This window comes from Cebus imitator, unplaced genomic scaffold, assembly GCF_001604975.1.
Source record: "Cebus imitator isolate Cc_AM_T3 unplaced genomic scaffold, Cebus_imitator-1.0 Scaffold81, whole genome shotgun sequence".
In the NCBI taxonomy this organism is placed as follows: domain Eukaryota; kingdom Metazoa; phylum Chordata; class Mammalia; order Primates; family Cebidae; genus Cebus; species Cebus imitator.
The window spans coordinates 2710217-2727423 of record NW_016107396.1 but is presented as its reverse complement, the minus strand read 5'-3'; the positions used below and the strand labels follow the sequence as shown (position 1 = coordinate 2727423).

Below are 17207 nucleotides of genomic sequence, written 5' to 3'. Positions count from 1 at the left end.
AATTTCCAAATTTGATGCCACCATTAAACACTATTTTCTTACAAAACAAAAGCAAAACCACAAGTGAAGATCTATGCACCTCTTTAGACACATGGTGATTTATTTCTCTCACTTACAAGTGCATTTTTACTAGCTCTGATATTTGCTGTATCAATTTTTCAATCTGCTTTTACTTATTTTCATACAGAACACACAAGGGAGCTCAGCTGTCTCGTAGAGTGGAGCCATTGTAATACAATTCAATAGATCATAGAGTTCTATTTTTATGGCTAAGAGCCATTAATTTCTTATACTAGTTACTTCATCTTCCCTTCCATCTTTGGCCTTAACAATTGTCTGTCTTTCCAGGTCCTGTTTTTTAAATAAGAGCAATTTTGTCTCATTGCCAGATTTACTGCATGTGCCATATTATGGAGGGAAAAGAAACTGCCCCCACTTGTGGGCATTGAATGAATGAATGAATGAATGCCTCTCACCTTAGTGAGGTGACCAGTTCTTATGGATGAGCTCCAGAGCATAAGGAACTCAAACTTAAGCCTCAGCCTGAGACTCACTTCCTTCAGGGTGTTTTCCAATACTCTTTCCCACCCCAACTCATTCACCTTAGTTAGTGCATCTACCTGTGTGTTTCTATGGAACCTTGCACATTGCCCATCATAGCTCTTGTCACTTTCCATTGTGATTGCCTATTTACTTATCTTTATACCCACCAGACTATAAAACCTATGAAGGCAGGCATTGTGTCTAACCTGGATTGTTAATTTCTATAATCTAAGCACACAGAAAATGCCCAAGACACACACACACACACACACACACACACACACACACACGTGCATGCACATATTATGTATGTGTAGACACACACATCCATACATATATTAACAGATGAATAAATGGATCATGGGCTACATTCAGATATATACAGTCTTTTATTTTAAGTGGAATACGGTACCTACTAAGAACTATATACATTTGAAGGTGTTGAAACATGAATAGTAGAATAGCAAGAGTGTGCAAAAGTTCAACAACAAACTTAAACATGATAGATTTCCAGACCAGAGAGATTTAAACAACATTTTAAAGTGTACTTTTTCTTTTCTTTTTTTTTTTTTTTTTTTTACAGAGTTTCGCTCTTGTTACCCAGGCTGGAGTGCAATGGCGCGATCTCGGCTCACCTCAACCTCCGCCTCCTGGGTTCAGGCAATTCTCCTGCCCCAGCCTCCTGAGTCGCTGGGATTACAGGCACGCGCCATCATGCCCAGCTAATTTTTTGTATTTTTAGTAGAGACGGGGTTTCACCATGTTGACCAGGATGGTCTCGATCTCTTGACCTCGTGATCCACCCGCCTCGGCCTCCCAAAGTGCTGGGATTACAGGCTTGAGCCACCGCGCCCGGCCACTTTTTCTTAAAGAAGCCATACATTCCCTCATTTTACACAATCTTCAGTTTTCTTTCATTCCTCAGCATTGAATACACTGTTGACTGCTTTAGATCTATTTAACAGACAAACCAACTGAAGCTAAAAATTGTTCTTTTCAGCATGCCTAACGATATCCATCTTTGTCTTGACATACGTTTATGAAACCCACAGTTTTTATCATTAATACCATTTTCATTTTTCCAATTCTTATTGTTTTACAAAATAACAAGAGAAAGGGCAGTAAAGACTAAAATGAGTGTATAAACAGAGCTGTGCAGGCCAGAAAGGTGACAGTGCCAAAAAAGAGCTGAGGTTTGGCAGACAGCTTCCCCACATGCAATCCATCAAGTTGCTCTGGCCCTTCCTCCAAAGTGTACCTTGCATATATCAGCGTCTCTCATTTTCTATTACTATCTCCATGGTCAGGCCACCATCATCCTTCCCTACACTACTCTATCAGTCTCCTAACAACTCGCTGCTTTTACTTTTGCCGCCATATAATAACCATTTACCACAAAGCAGCCAGAAGCAGTTTCATATATAAGTCAAATCACTGGTTTCAAATGTTCATTGGCTTCTTAGTGCTTTAAAAGAAAAAAAAAAGATTCTGGTTTTTTATTTTCTCATATAAAGATTTCCCTGCCTGGACTGGTTGAGTTATCTGACGTCATTTGACAAGCACACTCTTCTCCTGCGCATCGCACACTTTTGTGTACATTTCTTCCACCACTGGCCTTTGCTGCATCCCAAGCACTGCAAACTGTTTTCCGCCTTGTGTGGCCTTTACTCTCTGTTGCTTCTGTCTGATGCTCTTCCTCTCATCTATGTCACCCCTTTCAAATCTCAGGTTATCTGTCCTCTCAAACAGCCATCCAGTGCCACCAACATACCATTCTATTTTACATCTCTGCACAGAGCTTATTGCTCTTTAATAATTTTTTTCTTTTTTATTTATTGTCACTTTCCCTAAAAGAATGAAGCCCTTTGAGAGTAGGGGTCTTATGACTCTTGGAGGATGTTGAAGCTCTTGGTTAATGGGTAGTTCCCTTATTTTTTTTTTTTTTAATAAATCAAAAGCTGATTACAACATTCACAAGAAAATTATGTCAGGAAGATACCAGATGCTAACAAACTCCCTTTGTCCATGAGATTGCTTTTTTTTCTGAATACACAGGCTAATGGGAAAGATCGAATGTATGTGAGGTAGTGCAAAAATCCTTGCACACATAGAAAAGGGTAATGGGGGTGGAAACACAGAGCGGAACGTGTGAAAACACTTAACACAATCCCCAACACATATTAGGCACCAAAAGCTGTTCATTGGCTTATATATTTATCACTTATTATTTGTTAATCCCCAAATTTACTCACTCTCCAGGTCTAGCTCACCAATCCCAAGACGAGCTGAGGTTATTGATTATAAAATTTACTTCTTATGCCTCTCTACATGCAGCCAGAGAGGAATAAGAAGTAAATCCACCGAAGCAATTAAAGTCTAGAAAAGCTGGACCTAGAACTGGCTGCTTTGCAGCCTTGCAATGTTAAGTAGCAACAAAACCAACAAGAAACTTTAATGGCTCAGAACTGAATACACTGAACAGAAATTTTTCTAAGAGAGATTTGATAGTTGATTGCTGGACAACTAAGCATGTGCTTGATCTTAGAATCACTATTGATTTTCAGTTCTCTTAAAAGTGAGAATTAATTCATGAATTTGCTAATGATGAAGACCTTTAAATATTATTGTAGTTATCCAAAAAGTTAATGGCATAAAGTAATGATTTATTATGCCCATAAATTTTAGGTCAGGAATTCAAGAAGGGCACTGTTGGTTAGTTCTCACTTAGGGCTTCCTTGTAGGTACAGTCAGATGTTGATTGTGACGACTGTCGTCTGAAGGCTTTGGGGCTTAAGGACCCTCTTCCAAGGTGCCTCCCTTACAGGTATGGAAAGTTGATCAGATGCTCCAGCTTTCCTCTTCAAGGAGCCGCTTTAGAGCCTTCATTCTATGATGGCTATCTTCCCCCAGAGACAGCAATCTAAGATATCAAGGCGATAGATACAAAACCATTTACACCCCTGAGACTCATATACAATCACTTTTGGACTCTCTCAGTTACACAGGGCCAGCCTTGATTCATTGACTAAATTCAGAAGTGACTATATAAGGGTGTCGGTCATTCGGGGTCATTTTGGAGGCTAACACAAATATCGTTAAATATTAACATTTCAGTAGAGAGTATGATTAGAGGATGCATGAAGACTGAACAAGGATTTTTCCATGACAAAAGTCAACAGAAATGAATTGATTATAGCAATCAGTAATATGACTATAGTTTTAAATAAAATGCATAATTATAGCATATTCATAAAAAATATAAAATTATTTTCATCACTGAATGCTCTATATACCTTTGTAGACAGAATCATTCACTGATTCATTTATCCAAACATTCATTTCACTAAAATGTATTGAATAACTGCTATATACATGGTCTTGTGAAAAAGTATGAATTTTGACATCCTCTTTTCAAATGTAACATGGGTCAATAAAGGCATTGGTTGTTTGACCAATAAATTATAGAAAAAACAACTCTCTACACTGATTGCTGCTTTAAAAAATTCCAAAACATTTTGGACTATTTAGTCCCATTTTCTGGTAGTTTTCCACCGTTCCTTCCAATGCAAACCCACAGTCAGCACCAGGGATGGGGGTAGGAACCTTAAAACTTAATTTGGTTAACCATTAGTTTCAATGTAAAGCTTGTCTTTTATTTAAAGGTGTATACGAGCACACATGCATGTGCACATGCAAAACATACAACCTACATGCATATGCCCATTGCCTTAGAGTATTGATGTGGCAATAAGTTATGCAACTGAATTTTGATCCTCAGGTTCTTCTCTCTGAAAATCAAGTCCAGATGATCTAAAACAAGCTGACAGTAAGAATGAGAGAACAGGTTTTACCAAATTTAGACCCACTCAACGTTTCATGGAATCTAAGTTTAGACTACACTAAATTTTCCAGCTCTTTCTGGGATTTGCTTTGCCTAGCACTAGGGAGTGCATCTTTCCAGCAATTTAAAAGAAGGAGGAAGAGCAGTAGCAGCTCGTGAAATAACTTCTGAAACATTTAGAAAATAAAAAGAGTAGAGAAAACAACACCTATCAAGTTATCATACTTGATTGTTAACTTTGCACGTTTCTCTAGAATTCAGTTACCCCTAAGGGATGGACAGTTTCAAATGGATGGTAGGAAGGAGATGTTAGGTGAAGGTGTTTTGAGTTTGAATAAACCTGAAGTATTTGAGAAGTATCTGGAAATAAATGAGTCTAAACTACCACTGGACTTATAATAGATACTGCTACAATTTAACAGAACGTTTAAAACTCAACTTCTTCCAGGCTCCTAAAAACAAAATAATCAATGGCCACTGGTGAAAAATCACATTATTTATTCATTCCCTTTTTTCTTGTATTTCAGTGTTTGCTACTGTCTAGCCTCATCTTGGTTATATTTTTAAAACCAAACGTTTTCTTACAGCTGTGAATCAGCTTAAGCAGTACAATGTAGTTACCATATTCTGCTTCAACGGCTAAACCTATCATGTCGCAGCACTAAAATGATTCATCTAAAAAATCAAGATTTTAAAAATATATGTCGATGAAAATGTACCACTAGAAAGTTATTACATATCTTATAATGGAAGTGAAATGTATATAGGGTAAAAAGGCAAGTCACTAGTATGAGATGAAAACTAAAATTTTCATGGTAAAATACCAGCATGGATGTACTTGTATAGTGTATACTTCTAAAAAGAGAAGATTTATAAAAGCAAATGTGTTAAATAGAAGTTTGATAGTTTATCGTAAACCTATAGAGAAAAAAACAGACTTTGTGTTTTTGATATTTTGTGCATTAATATATTTATTTGTGAATTTTTGTTTTAGTTATTTTCTTTGAAGTCACAGTATTGTACCGGCTTCATTTCTGTATAGAACTGCTTCAATCACAAAGCATCTAGACTTCCCCTGCCTATCTGTTTTTTATGTTGTTATCTAAGACACTAAAATAAGTGTTTTTTGAATCAAAAAAGAAGATACTGTTACAGAACTGAGCATATTGAAAAATTTATAAAAAGAACCATTCAATAATACTGTTTCAGATGCCAAAATGCAGACAGGTGTTCCAAAAATAAGTCCATAAGCTCTGTATTTGCATTTCCAGCCCAGTGTTCTTGTGAAACTCAATCATGGTGAGTCTTGAGCCTGGCAATTCAGCTAAGCATAATTGAATATGGACAAATTTACATAGAAAGTTTCGTGCCAAAAGAAAATATTTATGTTTGCATATAGCAATGACATTCTTGGACAATTTGAAGTTTTGCAGAAAACCCCATGCGAGATAAGACCTGATGCATTAATTAAATTATGCCAGCTTGCTCAAATTGCTAGCCAGTTTATATTGTGATATAAACTGGCATACTGTCTTCACCATGAGTTAAAAAAATAATGATCTATTACAGAAAGTGAAACCTAATTGCGTGAAACCAAACCCACGCAGAACTGAAGTTACTTCAATAAACAAAGTTTCCTCCAAGAAAGCTTTGCCTTGCTCTTCTTTAAGAAATTAACTGTTTAGTATTGTATGTCACATTTAAACGTACCAATCGGAAAATTAAAGAATGAATATTTGTCTTATAAGAAGCTCTTTGTCCCTTCTCTTTTCAATTGCAAGGCCATACATTTTTTTCTTCATGCCCCGTTACTTTGGGAAGCATATTTATTACGTAAAATAGAGACTTTGGAGAAAGTCCATCACTCCCTTTGTCAATATTTACGTAAATCTTCATTTGCAAGCCTAGTTATCCCCAGGGCATTATTTATTCTAATATAAATAGCGTTAATAAAATTAATTAGAGAAAGATTCCTCCTATTTGTGAGTTACTCTAAAGTTTTGCTTTGAATAAATTAATCACTCAGCTCACAGCGATGAGTAAGATGCTCAAGGTTTACTGAAAGGAAAAAAATATTCCTATCGGGCCTTCCACTTAATTTTACCAACAGAACATTGATGGAACAAAGGCAAACGAAACCAAACCAAAAGAGCCCAAACTGATGCTGGGAAAGAGATGGACATGTGACCACTGCTGAGGATAAATACAATGGAAGCTGCACCTGGCCAAGGTGGGCATTCAGAAAAGAAATAAACCAAGTTTGATGGTAATCCAAAGTCAGTACTTACAAAGTAAGCAGATCAGGAGATGTGCCAAGTTCGTGTAAGGAAAGTAGAGGAATATGGAAACTCACAAAGAAGAATGAGAAATAACACCTAATTTCATTTCTCAGATATAATCCTTGTTAAATTTCAGACTACTAATATAATATTTTTAATTTTTTTAATAGAGATCATATTTTATGAACTTTTAATTGACATTTCCATGTGCCAATAACTATTCCATATTTAAAATGGCTGTAGAATGAGTACTGCCCAGTATGGAAATAATCATTTTATTTTAACAAATCTCTTATTGCCAGACTTTTACCACACACAGGCTTGGTTGTAATTGTTGCTGTTGTTTTACTATTTTAAATGATGCTATGATGTGAATTATTTTATGATTGTGAATAAGTATTCGAATAAAGTAAATTGCTAAAAGAAGAATTGCTAGGTAATTTGCACATTTTCTAGGAATTTGTCGTGTATTGATAAATGCTCCTCCAGAAGGGCTATACTGATTGATAACCAACCATGTAGGAAAGGTGAGGTTCTTTTCAAGGCTTCAGTCTCAGCCCTTGCAATCTGGTCTCAGTAAGTCTTAAAAGCATGGTGCCTGGGGCCTAGAATTTGGAAGGGAGACGGGAAAGCCCTGCTAAACATGTGTGCAACTGTGCTTCTTTGACTTTATCTACTTATTCCCGTAATCTTGTAAATGGAACACATTATACATAGGAGGATTGTTGGCCAGTGTTAAATGACAGAAAGCAGGATAAACTTAAGCTTTATAATTTTTATCTTAAGAGAGATTTATTTTGTATTTTATTTTTATTTTTAAGTTCTCGGATACATGTGCAGAAGTGCAGGTTCGTTACATAGATATACCTGTGCCATGGTGGTTTGCTGCACCTATTGACCTGTCTTCTAAGTTCCCTGCCCTCACCTCCCAACCACCAACAGGCCCTGGTGTGTGTTGTTCCTCTCCTTGTAACCTTGTGCTCTCATTGTTCAGCTCCCACTTATGTGTGAGAATATGCAGTGTTTGGTTTTCTGCTCCAGTGTTAATTTGCTGAGGATGATGGCTTCCAGCTTCATCCATGTCCCTGCAAAGGACATGTTCCTCTTTACAGCTGTATCGTATTCCATGGTGTATATGTACCACATTTTCTTTATCCCAGTCTATCATTGACAGACATTTGGACTGTTTCCATGACTTTGTAATTGTAAACAGTGCTGCAGTAAATACATGTGTGCATGTATCTTTATAGTAGAATGATTTATATTCCTTTGGGTATATGCCCAGTAATGGGATTGCTGGGTCAAATGATATTTCTGATTCTAGACCCTTGAGAAGTTGCCGTACTGTCTTCCACAAATTTACATTCCCATCAACAGTATAAAGCGTTCCTATTTCTCCACAGCCTCACCAGCATCTATTGTTTCTTGATGTTATAATTAAATTGCCATTCTGACTGGCATGAGATAGTATCTCATTGTGGTTTTGATTTGCATTTCTCTAATGATCAGTGATATTAAGCTTTTTTTCATATGTTTGTTGGTGGTATAAATATCTTCTTTTGAGAAGTGTCTGTTCATATCCTTTGCTCACTTTTTGATGGTGTTTTTTTTTTTTTTTTTTTATATGTTTAAGTTCCTTGTAAATTCTGGATATTAGACCTTTGTCAGATGGGTAGATTGCAAAAATTTTCTCCCATTCTGTAGGTTGCCTGTTCATTCTGATGATAGTTTCTTTTGCTGTGCAGAAGCTCTTTAGTTTAATTAGATCCCATTTGTCACTTTTGGCTTTTGTTCCAATTGCTTTTGGTGTTTTCGTCATGAAGTCTTTGCCCATGCCTATGTCGTGAATGGTATTGCCTAACTTTTCTTCTAGGGTTTTTTATGGTTTGGGGTTTTACATTTAAGTCTTTAATCCATCTTGATTTTCATATAAGGTATAAGGAAGGGGTCCAGTTTCAGTTTTCTTCATATGGCTAGTCAGTTTTCCCAGAACTATTTATTCAACAGGAGATCCTTTCCCCATTGCTTGTTTTTGTCAGGTTTGTCAAAGATCAGATGGTTGTAGATGTGTGTTATTTCTGAGGTCTCTATACTGTTTCATTGGTCTACATGTCTGTTGTGGTGCCAGTACCATGCTGTTTTGGTTACTGTAGGCTTGTAGTATAGTTTGAAGTCAGGTAGTGTGATGCCTCCAGCTTTGTTCTTTTCGATTGGGATTGTCCTGGCTATACGGGGTCTTCTTTGATTCCATATGAAATTTAAAGTAGTTTTTTTCTAATTCTGTGAGGAATGTCAATGGTAGTTTGATGGGAATAGCATTGAATCTATAAATTACTTTGGGCAGTATGGTCATTTTGATGATATTTATTGATTCTTCCTATCCATGAGGCTAGAATGTTTTTGCGTTTGTTTGTGTCCTCTCTTATTTCCTTGAGCAGTGGTTTGTAGTTCTTGAAGAGGTCCTTCACATTCCTTTTTGCTCTATTCCCATGTATTTTATTCTCTTCGTAGCAATTGTGAATGAAAGTTCATCATGATTTGGCTTTCTTCTTGACTATTGTTGGCGTAAAGGAATGCTTGAATTTTTGCACATTGATTTTGTGTCCTAAGTCTTTGCTGAAGTTGCTTATCAGCTTATGGAGTTTTTAGGCTGAGATAATGAGGTTTTCTAAATATAGAATTATGTCACCTGCAAAAAGAGACAATTTGACTTCCTCTCTTCCTATCTGAATACCTTTATTTCTTTCTCATGCCCGATTGCCTGGCCAGAGCTTCCAATACTATGTTGAATAGGAGTGGTGAGAGAGGGCATCCTTTTCTTGCACTGGTTTTCAAAATGAATGCTTCCAGCTTTTGCCCATTCAATATGATATTGGTTGTGGGTTTGTCATAAATAGCTCTTATTATTTTGAGATATATTCCATCAGTACCCAGTTTATTGATAGTTTTAACATGTAGGGATGTTGAATTTTGTCAAAGGCCTTTTCTGCATCTATTGAGATAATCATGTGATTTTTTGTCTTTGGTTCTGTTTATGTGATGGATAATGTTTATTGATTTGCATATGTTGAACCAGCCTTGCATCACAGAAATGAAGCTGACTTGATCATGCTAAGTTGTTGTTGTTTTTGTTGTTGTTGTTGTTTGAGATAGTGTTTCACACTTGTTGCCCAGTCTGGAGTGCAATGGCGCAATCTTGGCTCACTGCAACCTCTGCCTCCCGGGTTCAGGCAATTTTCCTATCTCAGCCTTCTGAGTAGCTGGGATTACAGGCATATGCTACCATGCCCAGCAAATTTTTGTATATTTAGTAGAGACAGGTTTCACCATGTTGGTCAGGCTGTTCTCGAACTCCTGCCCTCAGGCGATCCACATGGTGGCTGAGTGTTTTGGTGTGCTGCTGGATTCGGTTTGCCAGTATTTTATCGAGGATTTTTGCATTGGTGTTCATCAGGGATATTGGCCTGAAGTTTTTTTTTTTGTTGTTGTGTCTCAGCCAGGTTTTGGTATCAGGAAGATGCTGGCTTCATAAAATGAGTTAGGGAAAAGTCCCTCCTTTTCAATTGTTTAGAATAGTTTCAGAAAGAATGGTACCAGCTCCTCTTTGTACCTCTGTAGAACGTGGTTGTGAATCTGTTTGGCCCTAGGCCTTTTTTGGTTGGCAGGCTATTAATTACTGCCTCAATTTTAGAACTTGTTATTAGTCTGTTCAGGCATTTGATTTCTTCCTGGTTTAGTCTTGGGTGAGTGTATGTGTCCAGGAATTTATTCATTTATTCTAGATTTTCTAGTTTTTTTGTGTAGAGGTGTTTATAGTATTCTATGATGGTATTTTGTGTTTCTGTGAGGTCAGTGGTGACATCCACTTTATCATTTTTTATTGTCTATTTGATTCTTCTTTCTTTTATTCTTTATTAGAGTAGCTAGTGGTCTACCTATTTTGTTAATTGTTTTCACAAAACCAGCTTCTGGATTTATTGGTTTTTGAAGGGATTTTCATGTCTTTATCTCTTTCAGTTCTACTCTGATCTTAATTATTTCTTTTCTTCTGCTAGCTTTTGGATTAGTTTGCTTTTGCTTCTCTAGCTCTTTTAATTGTGATGTTAGGGTGTTGATTTTAGATCTTTCCTGCTTTCTGATGTGGGCATTTAGTGCTATAAATTTCCCTCTTAATATTGCTTTAGCTGTGTCCCAGAGATTCTGGTACATTGTCTCTTTGTTCTCATTGGTTTCAAAGAATTTCCTGATTTCTGCCTTAATTTCCTCATTTACCCAGGAGTCATTCAGGAGCAAGTTGTTCAATTTCCATGTAATTGTGTGGTTTTGAGTGAGTTTCTTAATCCTGAGCTCTAATTTGATTGCAGTGTGGTCTAAGAAACTGTTTGTTATGATTTCAGTTATTTTGCATTTGCTAAGGAGTGTTTTACTTCCAAATATTGGAAGTAAATTTTAAATTACTAACTAAATCTAACTCGTTGATTTTAGAATAAGTGCCACATGGCACTCAGAAGAATGTATATTCTGTTGATTTGGGGTGGAGAGTTCTGTAGATGTCTGTTAGGTCCACTTGATCTAGAGGTGAGTTCAAGTTGAATATGCTTGTTAATTTACTGTCTCATTGATCTGTCTAATATTGACTACTGTTGGGTGGGAGTCACTCAAGGAGACTGGAAAACAACAAAGATGGGTGCCTGCTCTTTCTACTGGGATCTCTGACCTCAAGGCACATCAGCTGCCTCCCTTGGTTGGGGGTGGGGGCTCCCCTGCCCTGCTTTGATTCTCAGGTGGGCACTGAACCACACTGCTCTTCCTTCGTCTCCGTGGATCACTAGAGAGATTTACTGACTTTCTAAAGGTTATATAAGCCACTCAAGACATGACCTGAGAATAAAATGCAGGCTAGTGACTCTTCAGATAATTATCAAACCAATTTTTCATCCTCATAAAAGTAATTCAGTTTAATTTCTAGGTTAATTTAAAATTAATAAAAGATGTCAGATGAATAGCTCAGAGGGCTCCTACCTTCTTAATCTACAATCCAAACAATAACACGCTTTTAACAACATAATTTTCAAATGAGCTAAAACTGTGTCATCTCCATGGCCATAACTCAGGACACTGGCAGGTTTATATGTGTCTAAGAAATTCAGTCAGATCAATTTATTAAGGCTTCTTAAAATGTCATGATGAATAGAAAACTTCAAGTGGGAGTAGGCGGGGGCACCTAGACAAGAAATGTAAATTGAAATGATTAAATCACATTGGTCGTGTTTCGTTATTCTGTGGTCATTTTGCCACAGTTTCTATTTTCAAATTTACTTTCTGGTTTTCTTTTTTTCCCCCCCATTTATTTATTTTACTGCATTTTAGGTTTTGGGGTACATGTGAAGAACATGCAAAATTGTTGCATAGGTACACACGTGGCAGTGTGATTTGCTGCCTTCCTCCCCATCACCTACATCTGGCATTTCTCCCCTTGCTATCTCTCCCCAGCTCCCCACCCCCCACTGTCCCTCCCCTTTTTCCCCTCAACTGACCCCAGTGTGTAGTGCTCTGGTTTTCTTAACATATTATATAGCTGGGAGACAGCAGTTTGAAGGGGCACATTGGACAGGGAAACCAGGATCCATTCTTGGCTTTCCTAGTAACTGAATGACTTGAGATCATTTCTTTAAATTTTCTGATCTGCAGTTACTTAATTTGTCATGTAATCATTTATGTTGATGATAAGCAAATGCCACTATTAAAATATAGATATGACCCAGTTGAGTTGATATGGTGGTTAAGACATTTGACTCTGTAGCCTGATTATAGGTTCAAATCGCACTACTTACCACTTAATAATCACATAACTTTGGGAGATTTACTTAACCTCTCTGTGTGTATCAGTCCTCTCATCTGCAAAACATGAATAATAATAGCAACTACCTCTGAGAGTTCATGTGAGAACTCAGTAATACAGTTGTTGCCTGACATACATTAAGTACCCACTAAATGTTAGCTGCCAATAGTATAACACTCATTGTAAGTGCAATAGCAATGTATTATATGGGATCCTTCAATTCATCTAATCTAGGAAACTGTGGGATTAATGCTTTCCTTGAATCTATTTGAGCACTATTTAGCTCAGTAACTTCACTGGCAGTAATGATTTGTTTTATTCTCATGGTGAAATCTGCTTAATTTTCTAAATAACTTTTTTTGTACTTAGAAAACCCTTAATTTTATCGTTGTCTTCTTGTTTGAGACCTGCTTTCAGAAAAACACTGACGGAGTTGCTAATATTGTTATGATTATATTCAACTGGCTTTCAAAATATGCTTCAAATTTTATGAGATCCTAAAATTTGTACATTTCCTTTTTAAAAAATTATTTTGAATCATATCAGTCATTCTGTTAAATAAAAATTTTGACTACACAATCAACGACAGTTTTGAAATTTGGCATTGTGTGGCTCTGTCTTGGTCTGCCAAGGGAGGGTAATTATCAAAAAAGCAGAAAATCCTCAGTACAACATGATTCACCCTAAGAAGGTCCTTCAGCTGTTTCCAGAGGGCAGTTGGAATAACAAGCAAGGCTTTAGTATAAAAAGAATTTTTATTAATGTAAAAAAATTATTAGTATCAAAAATTTAATATTACCTCTTAAATTACTTCAGTTCCCATGTGACAAAAGTAAAATTAAATAAGATATCAGCATAAATGTAGATATGGCCCTGCACACCTTATGATAATTTGACAATGAAATAGTATTTCATGTTAAGAGGAAATATGTTAAAACAATACAAGGGATAAAAAGACTCCTTTATTTGAGTTGATGAAAGAGTGGCAAGCATTAAAGTAGACGCAAAAGAGATCTATATAATTATACCAGAGATAAAAGATAAATCTGTCAATATCCCAAATTTGTGATATTTTAGGAAGTTGCAGGCTTTTCTGAATTTAAATAAACAAGATAAAGAAATCTGACAACTCTTGGGAAAAAAAAATCAATCCTTCCAGACCACACTTTGTTAGGGAAGAATAGATTTAAAAATATATATATTTAAATGCTCATTTTTGAGACACGTTACTGAAGTAGTTGAAATTTATTATTATTGTCTATTTAGCACTAATATTAAAGGAGAATGATTTTGTGTATCTTTAATTACCTTTTCATCATACCTAAGTAAGCTTAGGATACATTTTAAGTTTCAGATTTAAAACATACAATGCAGGGAAATCAGAGCAATAACTGGATTTTAACATCAAACATTCTGATGAAGATAGCACCTCATCAAAATGAAGTGTTTTCCAAATATGCAAAGTGATTGGAAGACATAAGTTAAAGGAGCATTTCAACCCCAATTTTTGACATAAAGTGTTTCTGAATTCCATGCAATAAAAGGATCTTAACTTTAATGTTTTCTCATAAAGCCTTTTATAATTTGAAGTATCTAACTAATTTTGTCCAAACTAAATATAAAAATAAATTGCATTTGAAATTCATGTATTGACAGCTAAAGATGAAAAGGAATATGTTTGTGGCACTGGATCAAACCAGTTAGTGCAATTTAAATTTCCAAATATATCACATGTGAGTATAGAAAAGAAATTAGAAAATATGATCTTTGTTCTCAAGATAATCTATCCATATGTAAAATGTATGGTTTAAGTCAATATCTCAATAAGAGTAGAAAGATGCAAACATTACTGTGAAAGGTTTGCAAAATGTTAATTAAGTTGGTTTCTCTGAAGGAAAACAATGTCTCCATTTCACTATATATTCTAATTCTAATCATGTGTGATCATCCAAAAGCTATGTATTGGGGCCATGTTGTTTTATTGGCCCATGAAATTGTCTTAACTGGTGTTTATTATTACCTTGCTTTTCACTGAGAGAACTTTCAATAAATGGCCACATGGGTGTGGCACGCACCCATAATCCTAGCTATTCAGGAGGCTGAGACAGGAGGATAGATTGAGCCCAGGAGTTCAAGGTTGTAGTGACCTGTGATTGCACCAGCCTGGGTGACAGAGACTTCATCACAAGATGGAAAGAAAAGGAAGGAAGGAAGGGAGGGAGGGAGGGAGGGAGGGAGGGAGGGAGGGAGGGAAGGAAGGAATGTGAGAGGGAGGGAAGGAATGTGAGAGGGAGGGACGGAGGAGAGAAATGCTTACATGAATTGTCATTTCTGAAAATACTACCTGACAATGTTCACTTGGCTGATACAGACTTCCTCCAACTGGGAAAATGGATACACATGACATATGATAGACAAAAGCTAATATCCCTAAAAAACGAAAAGCACTTGGTAATCAATTTTTTAACTTACTGGAGAAATTGGCAAAAGATTAAAAGCATCAAAGGCCATTCTTAGAAGACAAAATATATAATTCCGTCGGTCTGTCCTTCCTTCCTGCTTCGCCTCCACGCCTCGGGCTATGGGGCAGAGCCCCCCATACGCTAGCACTACCTGAGGATCCAGAAACCGCCTCCACGATGGAAGAGGACCAGGAACCGGAGAGGAAAGCCATAGAAGAACTGCTTAAGGAGGCAAAACGTGGAAAAACTAGAGCTGAAACAATGGGACCCGCGGGTTGGATGAAGTGTCCTCTTGCTGGTACCAATAAAAGATTTCTAATTAACACAATTAAAAACACATTGCCCTCTCATAAAGAGCAAGACCATGAACAAAAAGAGGGCGATAAGGAACCAGCAAAGAGCCAGGCCCAGAAAGAAGAAAAGCCGAAGAAACACAGAAGCCATCCTTAGAAGCACAGCTTCCGTGCCCGTGCCCGAGGCTCCGTCAGTTACTCCCCGCCACGGAAGCGGAGCAGCCAGGACAAGCACGAAAGGCGGCCCAGCCGGGGGCGAGGCCACAGCCAGGGCCAGCCAGCCCTGCGGGCTCCGTGCTCCGGGAGCGGTGTGCAGAGAAGGCGTTAGCTGGCAGGGTAAACATCTGAGAGTGACTTATATATATAAACATATAAATATATAAAACATATATTTTTAATATATTTATATGACAGTGACATATATAAACATATAAATATATAAAACATATAAATGTATGCCCAATCTCACTCTTCATTTTAAAAATAAAATTAGAAACAATGAGAGACTAATCTCAGCTTCCTCCCTCCCCTGTTGATAAGTTGGCAAGCAAAAAGCTTTTGGGTGTGAAAGAAATAAGCACTTTTATAGGCTGCTAATAAGAGAAAAATTGGTGCAAACTTTTGTGAAATAATTTGGCATTATTTATCAAATGTTTATGTGGTTTTTATTTTGCAACTCCACTACTAAGCCTTTATCCTGAGTCTATCCTGCAAATTTACAGAGACAGATAGATGCAATAAGATCTATAGTAATAATTTTCGTAATTATAAAAAAAATTGAAAACAATCTGTTTTGTAAGTAGGAGATTAGATTGATAGATTGTGGCCATTCATACAAGGGAATATCACTCAGCTGTTAAGATCGATGACATCTATTTATCCACCAAGATTTATATATACTATGTATGCAAACCAGCAGCTCAGCTTAATGAGTAGATTCTGAAGGCTCAGTGCAGCCTCTGGAATGATACCTGGGTTTGAAACTCTGCCCCACCATTTATAGCTGGGGTTACCTATAGCAAGAACCATAATATCAGTAGGTTTCACTTTGCTTGTCTATGAAATGGACACAAGAATAGGACCTACTCATGAGCTGCTATGAAGATAAAATGATGTGATTTTTGCAAGGTGCTTAAACAAGGGCCTAGCACTTAGAAAGCACTATATACGTTTTGGTAAAATATAATAAATACTCATATGGAAAGTCATTTAAAGCACATGAAGTAGAAAGTAAACTGGTGCAGAAGAGTATATCCATATATGGAAAAGAAATGATAGAGTTGAGATACATACTTGCATAAAAATAAAACATTTCTGTAAGCCACAATAAGAAATGTTGAGTTTACCTCTAGGATATGGCTAGGAGTTAGATGTTCTTAGGGCCCTTTTATTTTTATTTTTATTTCATTGGGAAGTGGAAGGAGACACAGCAGCAGCAGCAACAGCGCCTGGAAGATTTTATGGCAGGTGTGAGAGACTGTTTCACCCTGAGCTCACAGGTGACCTCTCCAGCGTGGTAGGTTTCATGCTGGAAGCTGCTGGGCTCACATCATCTCGTCTCTGACTTGACCAAAATACTGTCTCGTGTGCGTGTGTGTGTGTGTGTGTGTGTGTGTGTCTCTGTCTCTCTCACACACATATCCATATTAAAAAAATTAAGATCATGTAGTAAGTATAACTTTTATTTCTATTATTATTATTATTTGAGATGGGGTCTCATTACATTGCCCAGGTTGGTCTTGAACTCATGGAATCAAGTGATCTCCTGCCTCACCCTCTCAAGTAGCTGGGATTACAGTTGCATGCCACAATGCCCAGCCATATTATTTTTAGTTAATAATTTATTGGGGGTGTTTTCCCATTTTACTAAATTTTCTTCAAAAATAAGATTTTAATAACTGCATGATGTTCTACTACATACATACACTACAGCCTTTTCTGAACAGA

General features: G+C 36.8%; 1 pseudogene; it reads left to right on the top strand.

Annotated features, from left to right (window-relative positions):
• The first annotated feature begins 15046 nt into the window (after window positions 1-15046).
• Window positions 15047-15588, top strand: LOC119472004 (annotated as a pseudogene).
• Window positions 15589-17207: the final 1619 nt, after the last annotated feature.